General features: G+C 34.2%; 1 long non-coding RNA gene across 1 annotated transcript in view; it reads left to right on the top strand.

The window, feature by feature from the left end:
* The first annotated feature begins 1115 nt into the window (after window positions 1-1115).
* The window catches only part of LOC117804232, a 62288-nt gene continuing 46448 nt past the window's right edge, over window positions 1116-16955 (top strand). The window contains exon 1 of the long non-coding RNA XR_004628572.1: window positions 1116-1202. This is a non-coding gene — a long non-coding RNA (uncharacterized LOC117804232). The remainder of the gene's footprint in view (window positions 1203-16955) is intronic.

Consider the following 16955-nt stretch of genomic DNA (forward strand, 5'->3'; position numbering starts at 1 on the left):
ATTGGGATCTTGATTTCTATCATTTATGGGTAATTCCCCCAAAGAAACTCTCAATTCATCTTCTAGTTCAAAATTAACAAGTCAGTCACTATAGAATCAATCCATCCATACTTGTGAGATTATTCCACTGATAAATGAAACTAAAACAATATTCTAGTAATTAGTCTGTTATTAAGGGGGCGTTTCTCTAGATTTCTTCCTTTGTTACAATAGGCATATATTATTTTTTCTAATGGTAAACATTAAGGTTTTTCTAAATTGGTTTGTTTGCCTGTTATATAATAACCCTAAAATTCTACCCTGGGTAAATTTTTTATCACTTATATAAAGTAATGAACAAGACTTGAACGCTATTTTTGTTTATGCTAAATTAAAGTTACATGTCATTCTACCTGAAGCAAAGTATTCTCAAGCATTAAAAATGTGGTCAGACGAATCGTGGCAGTTCAATATATTATATTGTTCCTGGGATTGGAATGACTAAGTTATTTGCAAGAAGATTGTATCACAAGGTCTGCTACAGTTTTACTTTCCTTTTTATATTATTGTAATTTAATTATGAGTATATTAACATTATTCCCTGGCATTTATTTTCTTTCACTACTCCACATAAGTTATGGCTCAAACCTCTCAGAACTTAAAAACCATGAAGTTGATTAATACTGTTACTTTCAATACTATGGATATCAAAGTTGTTGCTATCTTTACCATGGAATGAGGAGCAACTGAGCAAGTTGAGACAGCAGGGCAACTTATCCAGTGTCTTATGTGTTGGGTATTATGATGTGACTGTGAAATCTTGTTTGGATTTTCATCCATTCCTGGAGTGGATATGGGAGGACTATTTATATACATAAGAACAATAATTATTTTGGAGCCAAATATAACGGTTTTCCAATTCCCCACTTATTTTAAATTTCCCACATATCTCCTAGTCTGAGACATAGATATTTATGTTTGCTTAAGTGTCTTATTTTGTAATTTCAATTAAAGCATTAATGAAGATCCCTCCAAAATCACTACAAATAGTAAACATATAAGTATTACTAGAAAGTCAAACATCCCAATTTTACCCTGCATGTAAGTATTTCTTTGTTGTTTTATTTTCTTACCTCTACAGATAGTGATCATCGTGAGAGAAGTGATTTTTTTCTCATTGCTTTTGTGTGTCTCTGAAATTCCTACTCTGAGCCTGAGAGCTGGTAAGTATTCATTTAACATTTGTGGGGGGAAAATTATATAAAAACTCCTTCTGTTATGAATGACCAACTTTAAAAATGTGTAGAATATTAAACAATCTGACATTCTTAAGGTAAAAACTCATTAAAGCCATTGAGACTCTGTAAAATATCAGGATATATGCCCAGATTTTGTTGAGGTTGCAAACTAAACCACTTGTTTAATAGAAAGAGGTTTTCCCCTCCAGACAACCTATTCATATCAGGTTCCCATTTCTGAAATAGCAACATTTCGAAAACCTGTGAGGTCAGGCTCAGTATCATGCAGGAGATTATATGAGCCAGAAAGTAAAAGCTCACATCCTCTTAAAAACCTTTAATACAAATAAGCAGCAGAAATCGTTGCAAAAAAAGAAAAATGTAGCTAATAACACAGTCAATCTCTTACAGATGAACTAGCATTACAGTTCCTGAAATATCACTGTGAAGTTTTGCTTCTCAACTTGAGGTTGACTCTCTTTATTAATGTAACCTCTTGGGGGATGATATTACATCACCTTGTACGTGCGATCTGCACACGGTTGTTAAAGACCTTTAAATCTAATGTGCACTGACCTCTTGAACATTTGCTCTCACTGGTGGTTTCCAATTTCTTCTATATCAAATGATGACCTTAACATTCTAACTCATGGATATAACTATTAGAATTGAGCTGACATGATAAATGACTGCTCTTGCCTTCTTAGTCATATTTTTATTTTTCAGAGATTCGGTTGATAGTTTGGTCTTTTCAGTTTGCCTTTTACTTCTCCTGAATAATGGTCATTTCATTGTTATTTGCATCCCCCTACAGAAGAAAAAGAAATACTCAAATAATTTCATTAGCAAATATAATCTCTGCAATTCATGGTTTGATATTATTGATGAACTTATTTGATTTTTTTTCAAAATTAATCGAGGAACATTTTATGCAACCATGTCTACTCATGATAATCTAAAAATCTGTTATCTTCCACATTTGCAGATTTCATCATTTACCCTATCCTGCCCAGTCTTACGTTCTCACAATTATCTAGTTATTTTTAAAAGCCTTTATGATTTAGGTGACTATCAAAGTTTTCTGTAGCTCTAATTCACCATAGGTTAGTTTCTGCAGTTTATCCCCCCTGTTGATGTTTATCTTCCTGCTACCTGATACTAAATATGTCTGAACCCAAATTTACTTGCTCTAGGCATGTCATTACCAAACTGTCTGTCTTTGATTATCATCAATTGTGAGAGCAGCCCTGTCCCAGCTTGACAACAACAAATTGAGACTCATCCTTCTGTTATGTCCACACAAATTATCTGTACAACCTGAAAGATTTTTCTTCACTTACCAAATTTTAGCAACTCCAATTAACATATAATGTTTAGTCTAGATATCCATCAATTGGCTTAACTGAATTTGTAGCTGATTGCCTGAATAAATTTGATATATAACTACAGTATAGTCAGATAAGAATTTTTAACGTTAATGAGGATTTGTTTAATGGACAATAATAGTTCCATTATTTAAACACTAAAAGGCTAAGTGCTACAGTAAAAATTAAACTAAGCTATTTCTTGAATTATTAATCTGTTTCCATTTAGGTGTCTTCCTGAGAACATTTTATAATCTGAAACACTTATGACTGTTTTATGATTGTTAAATTTTTACTGAAGGAGTTAAAGCATTTTCTGTCTAATACACCTCCAAAAATAATTATCTGACTTGACAAACATGGTCCAATATATATTTAAGCTATTTTGAAAATAATGGAAAAATCTTATTAATAACTGTTTTCTCTTGTGGGGTGTGGTGAATAGTAATTTAGGGCAGGTGAGAGCAAAGCAATTTAACATTTCCCTTGTTAGTTCCTTTGACCTACAAGTTTGGAGGTCTCTGAAACACTCTTGAGCTTTTTCCACAGGATAAAGTAATAATTGCTAAGAATTTGCCAAAAAAATTCTATGTTTTGCTGTTAGGTTCTGCCTCTATCTTGTTCAGGTATTTATTTCTTATATTATTTCTGTCTCCAAAAAGAGAAAAACTACATGTGTATGCATGTGTGCATTGCTTATATATATTATATATGGTGTATACAGTTGACTCTTGAATGACACGGGGTTGAACGCCATACGTCCACTTATATGTGGATGTTTTTCAATAAATGCAGTACAGTACTGTAAGTGTATATTCCCTTTCTTATTATTTTCTTAATAACATTTTTCTTTTCTCTAGTTTACTTTGTTATAAGAATACAGTATATAATACATATATAAAATATGTGTTGACTGTTCATGTTATAGTTAAGGCTTCTAGTCAATAGTAGGCTATTAGTAGTTAAGTTTTGGTGAGTCAAATGTTATACATGGATTTTCAACTGTGCTGGTGGGTCAGTGCTCATAACCCCTGCATTATTCAACTGTATTTTATTATAGAAGAGCATATATCTATATTATATGTTTCTTTTCCATTTCCAAAGGAATGATGCCCTTAACTTGATCTTGTATAATGAATCCATGTGTCTGACGAGTTAGGAATATGTATTGCCTTTATTTTAAACAGTATGGCCATTGGCTTTAACCCATTTATGGAATCACCTCTTACCATTGTATTTAATTTCTCTCTATCTTGGCTCTTCAACCAGGTCAAGAGAATAAATTCATGCAAGTATATTTTTGAGGAAACCAAGTAAATGACTACTAGGAATTACTTATTGAAGTAAACGACTTGTTTATGTTTAGGGCTTCTCTGAATCATTTTATGTTTTGGGTTTGTGGGTGACTGCATATTTTTGCAATTCAAAGCATATGCAGATCAAAACATTGTTCAGTAAAAAGTGCACAGAGCTGTGAGTCAGCCAGCCTAGAGTGCAATTTTAATTCTACCATTACCTAAATAGGAATTTTGATAATCCCTGAAATTTTCTGGATTTCATTTTCTTTGTTTGTAAGATGAAGTAGTTAAATTATCTAAAATTTCCGGCTTTCCAAAAGTTCTGAGAAAATTCTAAACGAAATTGAGAAAAAGTAGTTTGACTTCAGTAAATTTCCATTCTCAATTTCACATTTCCTCCCTCCAGAGGCGCCAAGGGCACTCTTGCTGCCCAAGTCCTCCTCAACATGGAAATTGCTTGCCTGACTCCTAACAAGTTTGAGCTGGTGACTTCTGAGCCTAGACATTGTCTGCTTTATTTCAGAATAGTGCCGACCTCCAATAAATGCAACCTGAGATGAAAGCAAAATCCTATATCTTATCTTTTTTATCATCTTCTACTCCTTGATCTATCTCACCAGCTCGGGAGTGTTGTACAATAATATTATCTACTAGTATAGAAAACTGACATTTTCATATATTTCAATGGCAGTTTTAATTAGTACAGCCTTTAGACAAAGTAAATTGGTAATAAGCAACAAGAGACTTTCAATTTTTTCATAATTATTGACCCATAAATTCAACTTCTAAGACTTTGTTTTCAAGAAATATTAGGAGGGACACATAAAGATATAAATATAGCACTATTCCTAGGGAGGTGGGGGTTAGATTGAAAACAACAGAAATATCCAAAATATGACATCTATTAAATAAATTATGAGGACCTCTGTAAGAGAATATTTTATAGCCATAAAAAAATCATGGTTTAAAGAATAATAATATGTCAAAAACATGACTGATTAATCAGCATAATTTCTAATTGGGAAAATTCAGGAAAGAATGTAAAAATAAATATATCTGGATTCCCACTGATCAAGGCTATTATTGTTTATACATTTGTGAACTTCTCCTGTCTCTATCAAAACCAAGTATTGCTTTATAATGTGAACAACAGCAAAATCAAACAAAAACCTCTTCTTGCCAATGGCCATATCAGGAAGAGACCAAAATGTGTGTGTGTGTGTATCTGTGTTGAAACACGAAAACCAGGGATATTGATTCACAGAGAGGGTTTGTATACATATAAATGTAAAAATCATATAGACACATAAAGCCTTCAATAATATCACAGTTTCTCCCTCTGAGCAGGGTCTTTTCAACATCAGCAGATAATTACTTTTGGGAGGGATTTCTCTGTATATTGTAAGGTGTTTAGTAGTATCTCTGACCACTCTCTGATAGATGCCACTACTAATTCTCCCCTCACCAATTTGCAACAACCAAAAATTGTCACCAGATGTCACCACATTTCTCTTGGGAGGGCAGTATCATTACTTCTTGAGAACCACTGCTCTACAGCTACTTTCTCCCAGACTGTGCCTTTTAAGCAGCAAACAAGATATATCTATATTAGGTTGTTTTTAATAGTTAGGAAAAGCAGAGGATCCAGATAAAGTCACTATTGGAAAAAATTGCCACATACTCCTGACTCCTAAGTACTGGTTTGTTGTTGTTGTTGTTTAAATGTTCCCAAGTACTGGCACAGTCTCCTAGGGTATGGCTTCCTAATGCAGCAGCTGGGACAAGAGAGTTCACAAATTTCTGATCCCCAGTACTCTTTCACTCTTTAACATCTGACAAACAGGCATAGTCTCAAACATTATTTTTATATCTCTAGGTCTACCCCATCATCACACCATGAGAAATGGAACTGCCACAGCCTCACCAATATCTCCCTGGCTTGGAGGGGTAGGAGTGTCTCGTTACTGTTCCCCATGACCTCTACTAACAGCATGGGGGATGGAGAGACCTCGTTACTGCTGGGCAACGGTGAATGGCCTGACTCTCCACCAGGCTTCTTTTAATACCATGCCAGTATATGGGAGGGGCACCTAGTTATGCCAGTGGGGGTAGAAGTCCCACATGGTCTCCACTGACTCCACAGGGGTCAGCCTCATCCCTGACAGTAGTCAAATTCCTGACTCCCTTCCTGACCTTCTCTGACACTACCCTCATTGGGGAGGGGTTGGGCACCTCATTAAGACTCGGCATGGGTGGAATTCTAGGCTCCCCACATGGCCTTTGCTAGTGTAGGTGGAAATGGAGCTACTATTTTATCAGTGGTGTTTAGCAGGAGTAGAGCAACTATTTTCCAAAATCTTTCTTGCCAGGCTGCCCTTTCCCTGGTTATTGGCTAGAGAGAGCAGACTTTCTTTGGGGCTATTTTTGTTTGCATCTTTTGGCATTTCCAGGTTGCCTGCTAATTTAGCTCCAGATCTGGGATATATGAAGTAAAAATATATGTACTTATACAATGTATAGTTTCCCCAAAATCTTCTATTTCCTTGACATTTTCAAAGTTACTAGCATAAGAAAGTACAAAGAAATATCTTGTTTTTAATCTTTTACATGTCTGCAAATTCTTTACTTTTAATTTGTGCTCTAGTATTTTCCTGAGTGCAAGAAAAAATTTTGACCCCAGGCCACATTGAAGGTCTAGAATATTGTTTTGAATTGATGTGTATTATTGCCCTTTAGAACAGTATTGTAAGGAAAGGTAAAATTACAGTTAGGCAGCTCGAGACTGGGACTGCTCATTAATCCCACATGGGTCTCATTTTTATCTTCTCAGATAGAGATGATATATCTTTCCTACAGTTTTGCAATGAAGTTGAAATAAAATTAAACAAATAAACAATTAACACAGCTTCTGGATTTTAGGAGGTGCTTGATACATGTTGGATTTTAGCTGTTGCAGGAGGGAAAAAGTTTTCCTCGACCCTCTTAGGGTTCCCGGTCAGGTTTGCAAATTAAACTGACAAAGACAGATTAAGAGGAAAAAAATGGGGGTCCCTGGGTGGCTCAGTCGTTAAGCGTCTGCCTTCAGCTCAGGGCCTGATCCTAGAGTCCTGAGATTGAGCCCCACATCAGGCTCCTCCGTTGGGAGCCCGCTTCTTCCTCTCCTACTCCCCCTGCCTGTGTTCCCTCTCTCACTGGCTCTCTCTCTCTCTGTCAAATAAATAAATAAAATCTTTAAAAAAAAAAAAAAGGAAAAAGATATGTACATATCATTACATGATACAGGAGCCTTCATAAAGAAACAAGCCCCAGTGACACAGACCTGTATTTTTATGCTAGGTTTTATGGGGAATGGAGTTGGATAGGAATATGATAGGTAAAGGAGTATGAGATAATTATAGTAGATTGGGGGAAATTTAGCAAGTCCTGTTGTTAAGATTCCTCCTGGTGTCCCTTCGTCTTTGGAGAAAAGAATGCTCCTTTCCTTTGCATATAGAAGGGCACCTCTCACAGGAGGATTTTATGGCCTATTTAAGGGAAGAGGACAATATGGGTGGGTCAGAGTGACTTTCTGCTTCTGCCATATTCTCAAACTCCTTCAGATTAGTTTGTTCAATATACAAAGGTGCCTTATTTTGGGGTAGCATGTCCTACACCCCATCACTGTTTTAGAATATAATGAATGATTACATTGATGGTGACATTCTTTATCTTTTCAAATTTATTAGTAAAATTTTCTAATTTTAATTTATGCTTTCAATAAATTTGTTTTGAATACTATGTACTATTTAAATATTAATAGTAATTAGTAAGGAAGTTTCCCAGTAAAGTAATTTCCCCAAAAGAATCCAAGCCAAAGTAAAAAAATTCATGACATTAGCTTCGTGAGAGGATGCTCATTTTCTTATATGTCTATCCTCTTCTCTGTAAATTGGGCCCTGTTATGCTCTTGTTATCTTGATACACCTCATGTTTAATCCCCAGCTCTTCATGCTCTCTCCTGTGATCCTGTTCCCTAGGTGCATGCTTTAGCAGGCTACATCCATAAGAATTTTCGATATTAGAACACAAAAACAACATGGAAATTTGGGGCTTGGTGATCAGTAATGAAATAAGAGGTTCAGCTATATTAAAGAGCCTGAAAACCACTTGACTCAATATTTGTTTTTTCAGTTTAGGTCTTGCCCTGCTATCTAATTGGTTGGACACAGAATCTGATTAGAAACAAAACAGATGACACAGATAAGAAAATCCAAGAATTTTATAGAATTTATAAGCCAGTAGGAAAAATAAATGGTAAATAAATTGGGATAAGAATGGGCAAATAAAGTATGCAAAGAGGATAGTTGGAGGGTACAAACTGCAAACTTTACTAAAGTATAGCATAAATGCCGAAAAGTGCACCAATTATAAGTGCACAGCTTAATGTATTTCACAATGTGAACACATTTATATAACCATCATCAAGATTAAGAAGCAGACCATTAGCAGAGCTCCATGGCCCTTTCCAGGCACTGCCCTCACCGGCTCCAAGGGTAATCCTATTCTACGTTCATTCTGAAGCTCCATAACACTGGCAAGACTATATGCCATGACTTTTGGAAAAAGAGACCGTTCTATTTGAAATCCAGCATAAGATAAGATTTCCTCATTTTATGAATGCTATGATGTTTTTCTTATTATATAGCAGCATTAAAATCCCCATCCTCCATCCCCCTCTCAAAAATCTTAAGACTTAACCATTTCATAGCCACTGAAAAGACACAGTTTTAACTAAGTTCCAGGTATGTTATGTAATCACAAAATGACCTAATAAAATAGGGACTATTTATAATTATTCCACATTTATTGTTGAGGAAACTGAGGATAAATTAATTGGCCAAAGTCTCAGTTTTAACAAGTGACAAAGTTGGGATTAGAGTGCAAATTAATGATTCTAATGTGTGAATTCTTAACCACAAATTTATTCTTATACTCTCACGCAGATACTTATAATATCTGTGATATTATTCAAACTCTCTCCTCTATTTTGCCTCAATTGTTTCACATTTGGTGGCTCATTGTGAAAATTGCTTCCATTATTTTGTCCTTTTGGAAGTTAATATAGAAGCAAAGGTAAAAAAGAAAGCTGTTAAAAATGATGTGCTCAGTAAAATTAAATATTCTGGAAGTTTTCATGAAGATTTACACCTTAGATGATGGACTACATCCTTGATTTTTAACTCTTAAGATCATATAAAAACTTCCTCTTAGATATGGTGTTTGGCTTCAGAAATAATCATTGCATGAGTAGGTTATGTATTGTAGCTTCTGGAATATTTTCAAGCTTTGTAATTAATAAAGGTTATCTGGAATTAGATAATTAAGTCTTCATGGGATACTTTATTTATATTTAAAGGTTTAAAATCAAAGTACCTTTAACATGTGACCATCTTTTAATCTATGAAGATATGAGTTTCAAAGATTAGGTTATGGCATAAACAGAATTTTGAAGATTAGGTTATGGCATAAACAGTGTTCCATTATAGTAAATAACTTCACATGAAAAAAAAATCATTTAAGATTTCACCTTTTTAACGTTTTACCTAGTATTGCACTTGTAGTGGACATAATATATTGTTAGTCTAGTAAATAACCAAATGTCCTTACAGTTCAAGTGTAAAGTAATAGGCTGATGATGAAATAGATTTATTCTATGAGATAAAACTCTCATATTATTCCTGATCCATTAACACACAGTTCTTTGTGCCTTAGATTTATACAGTCTTCAGGCAAAAAGAAAAGCTTATTAAAATTAATTTTTCCCTTAGGACTAATTCTGGATTTTCACACACATTGCACAAGCGAAATGGCTTTTAAAACTCATGCTTTTTGTCATCCTAATTGTTTTACACATCTTGGCAACTTTTCACACCCTGCATAAAACAGGGGTTCATTAGGAGTCATTAAAAGAAAATATTTTTCTTGCAAATGCATTAGAGAATTTGCACATTATTTTATGCCATTTTCAGAAGAGATGTAAATTGTGACTAATCATGAAGCAAACAGGGTCACTTAACAATAATGTAGGACAGAGTCTCTCAGCAACAGCATTTCAGAAATGAGAACTTGATGGGATTTGGAAATTGAACCATTATTACCTGTTGATAAATGTTTAGCATTATATTTTTATTTGATCAGTTTTAGTTCTTAAGTGATTAGTGATATTTTTATATATTCTTAGGTATTACAAGAAAATAAATATAAGGAAAATGAATAATAAAATCAAAATCAGAGGTGAAAATTGTATTCTTAGTTTACTTTTGGTAAAATGTAAAATTACCAAATGATTTCTTACAAAAAGAAAATAGGTATGAAGTGAGATAGAGGGAGAAGGGGGAGGTAAGGTAAATTTAGCAGACATACGCAGTTTAGGTGGTGAGATGTTGTTGAAGAAAGAAAAAGGCCCGTATTTCAGTATTACCAACATATAAGTCATATGAATGAACATATCTGATTTTATAGCCACTTCATGGAGGATCCAGGAGTAGTGTTATTTTTAGAGCCTTAAGAACAAGGAAAAATAACCAAATCATTGCCATTTAAATGAAGTGCATATATTAAGAGCAAATAAAAAGCATTCTCTAACTTTGTTTCTCAGAGCAACTTTTATTTACTGAGTCATATGCAATTGCACACATGCTTAGGTTCTGAACAAATAGGTTGGAATCATGTAGTGAACTTTACATTCTAACTGTACCTGCATATCTCCAGGGTAAACTAAGCAATAAACCTGACCCCAGCATGTAAGAGAGCCAATGCAGACTCATCTCCCCTATTTTTGACATTTTTTATGACCATCTTTTATTTATCAAAACTAAGAAATTTCCATTGATATAAAACTATTAACTAAACTACAGACTTTATTTTGATTTCTTCCAATTTTCCACTCATGTCTTTTTCTGTTGCAGGATCTAGTTCAGGGACAGTACCACACTGTATTTAGTCTAACACCTCCTTAGTCTCCTTTTGAGGAGTATTTGTCTAGTATTTACAGAATGCCTCTCAATTTGGGTTTGTCGGACATTTTCTCATGACTAGAGTAAGGTTTTTAGGTTTGGGGGATGAATAGCACAGATGTGCCCTTCTCATTCAATCTTATGAGGCCAACTACTTCTGTTAAAATTTACTTCAGTTTGGTTTCCATGGGAAGGTTATTTGTGTGATGCAATTTGCTAGGCATGCAAGCCCTAGTCATATGCTTGACCTTTCTTGCCTAATAAGAGTAACTGAAAAAGTTGGAAGGAGTCAAGACAATTTTGTAGATCAAACAGAATACTAACAGGATCTAAGAAATTATGAAAATAGTTTTTAAGAAAGCCAGAGTCATTTTATGGCCCCTGCATCAGGAAAAAGATAATGATTAATTTTTGGTGAAGTTGGACTGATAGACAGTTAGGATCATGTCCAAAGACACATCATATTCTTCATTGGCTGAAAATCTACTTTGTTACTTTTTATTTACAAATCAGCCTTGGATTTCACATAGTTTGATTACACAGGAATGCTTTGGAGCCAGATTGCCTGGGTTCACATTCTTGGCCTTCCCCTTGTAGTTGCCCAGTCACTGTCCCTTGCTGCATAATTTGAGTAAATGCGCACAGAACCCTAAAACAACAACACCTGGCATAGAGTAAGTTTTCAATAAACATTAACTACTCTCATTTTTATTCAAAACTACAAGACTTTATTAGTAAATATTTTATGTGTCCCATTTTAGTGTGGACAAATAAGGCATAGAACTTTTTAAGGGGAAAGGAGCATTATACAAATAAAAGTACTCTTACATAGTTTGCCTAGCCTTTTTGTTTATATCATCCATTATATATATTTCTCTATATTCCAAAATTAAATGCCTAGTTCCCTATTTAAGATCGAGTTCATCTTTATTTTTCCAAATACATCCTTCTTTCAGTTCTCATTTATTTTACCAACATTCACATCATGTGTAGTTTTCAGATATCAGGCCTCTTGATACCTAAACTTTCCCTGTTAATATTGACTTCTAGATTCAAAAGTTGGCCTAAAAATCTGGAGAATTTTATATTTATTTCTGGTACACCATAGCAGTTAAAGCTGTTTATTTAGTACCCTTAAATAGTTTATCTAGTAATCTACACTAATAAAAATGGGAAAGCAAAATATAAATAAACTCATTAAGAGTTGGCAGAATGGAATGTGAAGGACTGTTTACATAAACAAACAAATAGTGAGTGTGCAATTATTTCTTTATGATCTGATTTACCTGGCTTTGTTTATGTACATAGGATGACCTTCTAGGTAAGATTGCTCTTTGCTTTTCTGAATCAGAGGATCCTAGAAGCCGTATGAAATAACTCTACAACAAATGTATGAAAATTCAGTTTCACAGTCTTCACTGTGATGAAATTATACCCAGTATATGATATAAACACCTCTTCATTAAATGAAAGAGTTTCTTTTCACTCATTCATGTGTGAATTCTGTGACTCCCATTGACAATGATCAGAGGAACAAAGATAAAGCTGTTCTTTAAGCTCTTTAAGAAAATAAAAAAAGGCTGTCTCAGAAGTCTCTGCCAAATCCCTCATCAAGTCTCATTGGCTCAAATTGAGTCACATGCCCATTCCTTGCTCACTTCCTAAGGGGATGCATCGCCTAGAGGTGGCATTGGTCCAGCTGAAAGGCAGAGGACAAAAGTTGAAACTTGTGAGTTCTATTAGGAAGAAGGACAGAGAATGGATGATAAATAGGCAATTAAAAATGCATATTATGGTAAAAATTTGGATATATGTTAAATATACATCCCTATGTCTATTTATAGTGTGAGTAAGAGAAAGTTTCTGGTCTCATGAACTCATATTCATTGGCAAATACAGACAAACTAAGATAATTTTAATATTTAATATGTGCAGTAAAAAATACTGAAACAGGGTGATGGGAGATGATTATTTTAGGGAGGTGGCCTCTGTGAGATGGTGATGTTTAGACCAGACTGGAATGGTCAAAAGAGGCAGCCAGGTGAAGACCTCCACTGTGGAAAGAATCTTCCATTTCAGAGAGAAAAGCAAGTGCAAATTCCCCAGACAAGCTTGGCCTTTTCAAGTGAAAGAAGATAGGCAGAGCTAGATCATGAAGAAGGTAAGAGATCGGGATTGAGAAGTCATTGGGACTAGCTCATGTCCAGGTCATAATGAAGGGTTTGGATTTTATTCTACTTGAACTGGAAAGCCATTGGGGTTGGATTTCTGGGGAGAAAATAGAGACACATCAAAGGGAAGTAAAGCTTTCTGATGGCTGTCTCACAATTTCACCTGTATTCATTTATATTTCCCAAATCAGCTGATCTCTTTGATCTTGGAGTTTGAGACCATTCATCTGAGTACCCCAAATAGTTTTCTGATTTTCTGCAAAACGATTGGTTAATTTTTCACATGCAGTTACTCTACAAAATGGGTCACTTTCTAATTTGAGAAAACTCGTACAATTACCTTGAAAACACAATTTTACAACTGTCCAAATGGAAGTTGGACTGTATTGCAGAATTACTGAGGTAGTCAAAATATCCAGACTGGCTGGGAAGCATTTTAAATGACCAGATTTGTCAAGGCGTGTACCACAAGTCAGACTTAACTGCTATTCACTCAGCAGTCTAAACTGTCACCTCCATCCTTCTCCTGCATAAAAATAAACATTTTCTCCACAACAAAGGCTTTTTATAAAAGCAATAAAACAACTCAAGGGAGCATTGTTATCATGAGCTAATCACACCCTTGGGGAATTAGAGGCACTTAGCTGCACCCAGTGCCTCCTAGCACCTGAGTGCTGTTATTGTCTCCTGATAACCTCCCAATCTGTCAGACCTTGTTGGTTAATTAGATAATACTCAACTTGGTTACAGTGTTTTTGAAGATTCTTTTGGAAGCCGCATAAACAAGCACAGTTTATAAAGCACATACATACATGCACACACATATCAGCAAAAAATTGGATGATTATCATTTACTCCAAATGAACCCAAGTTTTAAACACCTATATCTGTATTTATATATTTATATTTATATTTATAAAATAGAGTCCAAGAACTAAAAACCCTGAGGTGCTACTTTAACAATGAATAATTCTGATGAGTTCAACGCAGGAGATCTTTTAGAGAAACCGGCTATAATTATATAATGTAGTTTATTTGCAATTAATAAATGGTTGTGACACTTCGATCCCTTTTCTAACATTCGGTTGCCCATTGTTTAATAAAGAATTGGGGCAGAATTATAAACAGATATTGCTAATAATAAATCCAGGCACAAACATATACATTTAATTTGGAAAAGTTTGTCATAATAAGGCTTATGTTAGGGTGATGGAGAAAAACTTAGAAAGAAACTTGAATATTGACAGTTATTTGACAGTTCAAATGTTTTAATTAGTTTAAATATTTAAAGAAAAAAATTATTTCTTTCTTATTTATATTCCCGGCACAGGTTACTGTGCAAGATAAATTTACCCAGCCATAAAGTGAGTATAGTGTCTATGAATCAAACAGATCATGGTGTTGCATTAATAAATGAGCGAACTTTTTAAATAAAAGATGCCATATAACTGAAAATATTTTATAGCACTATCACTTTTCACAACTACCAGAAAATTAAGAAAAAGGACTCAAAAGTTTAATTTTGCTTTTTTTGGTTTCTTATGTAATTAAGTAAGAATGAAGTAGATGAACCTGAAGAATAATAATTCAAGGTAGAGTTGAAGTTTCGGAAACAATAAGTTTATAATGTGGTGTGCTAAGAGGTACGCTAATAACGAAGGATGATGGGACTGTACGGGGACTTCGGAAATCTAGGATAAGTAGTCTAAAGATGGATAAAAGAGAGATAAATTAGAATGAATTTATGAGGGAGATTATAGAATCTTTACCTCCTGGCATTGTTAAAATGCCGAAAAACAAAGCAAAATTTATTGAGTCACTACTATATGCCAAGAGCCATTACCACCTGATTGTGTATAGCAGTCAAAATTCAGATAAGCTAGAGCCCCTGCTCTCAAAGAATTTATTTATTTTTGTTCTACACAAAATGTCTCATATGCTTGAACTTAGTAGATATTTACATAAGTCAATATAAATAATCAAATTAGTCCAAGATTCCAATACCTATCCATCAAAATCATCAGGAAGCATTTGTTTTTAAACACAAATTCTTATGCCCTGAGAAATTCTAACTCAGCAGATCTGTGGAAGGCATTTGTTTTTAAGTCCCTCATATGACTCATATGCACAGCTCTATTTAGGAAACATTTGAATATTGTTGGGGAAATAATATAATTAAAAGCAAAATCTTATCAATTCAGAAAACCTCTCCAAAATGATAGAAAAAAAAGAAAATTTTATTATCGAATAAGCATTAAATCAGAATATGATTCACATCACAGGAAATCCACTAAGAGATGCAAAGACATAAAGAAATCTGGCCATTTTTATATAGCCATGGAGATACAACTTATTACATACATGTTTTCAATATATATAATAATTAGACCTCAAGTAAGAGAACTTGACACCATTTGTCACACACGGTTTATCCAAAATTCACCTGGTAATTGGTTTTATACAAGGGGAAAAAAAGTCCTCACATCTTTATGACAGGCAATTAGTTTGCAAACTTGGAGCTAGACTTCATCCTCCCACAGAAATGGGGAGATGGTGTACTGTTGCCCTTGGTGTTCAGATTCCAAAGGGATGGCTTCCAGGTCCTTGAGGAAGACATTCCTGAATTGTAAAACAAGCAAGAGGCTTTTTAATATTTACATACAACTGGAAGGGGCAGAGAAAGAATTCACAATTACAAGTTTATAACAATGCTCTAAGAAATGGGTAGGGGCCATATCTTCCTTTAATTTTAACAGGGAAAACTAAGCCTCTTATTTTTAATTTGTATTCAACCTTAAAATATACATACCATAATTCCATCATCTAAGATGGTTTGTGAACAGGACCACCTGTGAGGTAATGATTATTTTAACTACTCTTAAAATTCTAAAGAGGTATTAAGCTTGGACAATATAAGACTGAACATTTAAATAAATGAATGAGTGAATAAAGGAATTGAGGAATGGATGAAAAAATACCCTTTCCTATGAAGGGAATTCCATCATAGGTGAGCTGTCCCACTTCTCATCCATGGACTTCATTCTTGGATAGAAGAGATTTCTGTCTGATAGAAAGGCCCTTTCCACCAGTGAGATTCTTAGAGTATTTAGATGATGTTCAGGGACACATGGGTTTAAATAAAGCAGGCATGTTGGAACTACTAGTATTCTCTTGCAACAAGAGATTCCAGTCACTGGGACAAAGATATTTCAGAGTTTGAGGTACAACTACTGGTAGAATTTATTGCCATTCTGTTGGAAGTTTGCTATAGCCATTAAGGCTTTTCATATAAGCAACAAAAATTCTAAATGACCAGAAATACAGAAAATAAATTAATCTGAGATCTTTTGAAATACTGTCATACAAGACTATGTAATTATGAAATTAACACAATGCCCCAGAAAGTGATAACTTGTATTTACTCTGTGTGGGTTCTTATTTAAAAAGAAATAACACTAAATTAAAAATCAAACATTTTAACATACTTCAGAGAAGCTACTCAATAACCAGGTAAAACACATTTCTGAAGGCAATGTTTTAAGTCAACTGTCAAGATCACAAAAATTTTAAGCCTTACCACATTTCTTTGATTATTCATGGATTATTTACTCCTATGTTTTGCTGCTCCAAAATAATGCATCCACTCAATAAGATAGTTCAATAAATTATTTCCAAGGTTGTTATGGGAATAACCCTTGTGAATCTTTCTGAATCAACCTGTGCCTTATCTTCTCTTACACAAAATTCTGGATTATTTTTCCACTGCTTAGCTATTTGCTTTATCTGCAATAAGAAAAAAAATACTGTTTAATGAGCAAAAAACAACAACAATAACAACAATAAATATGTTTAGGAGCAAGTAAATCTATTACTGGAATAGTGATGCAAAAATATGACATCAGGCTTTCTT

This window comes from Ailuropoda melanoleuca, chromosome 1, assembly GCF_002007445.2.
Source record: "Ailuropoda melanoleuca isolate Jingjing chromosome 1, ASM200744v2, whole genome shotgun sequence".
Classification (NCBI taxonomy): domain Eukaryota; kingdom Metazoa; phylum Chordata; class Mammalia; order Carnivora; family Ursidae; genus Ailuropoda; species Ailuropoda melanoleuca.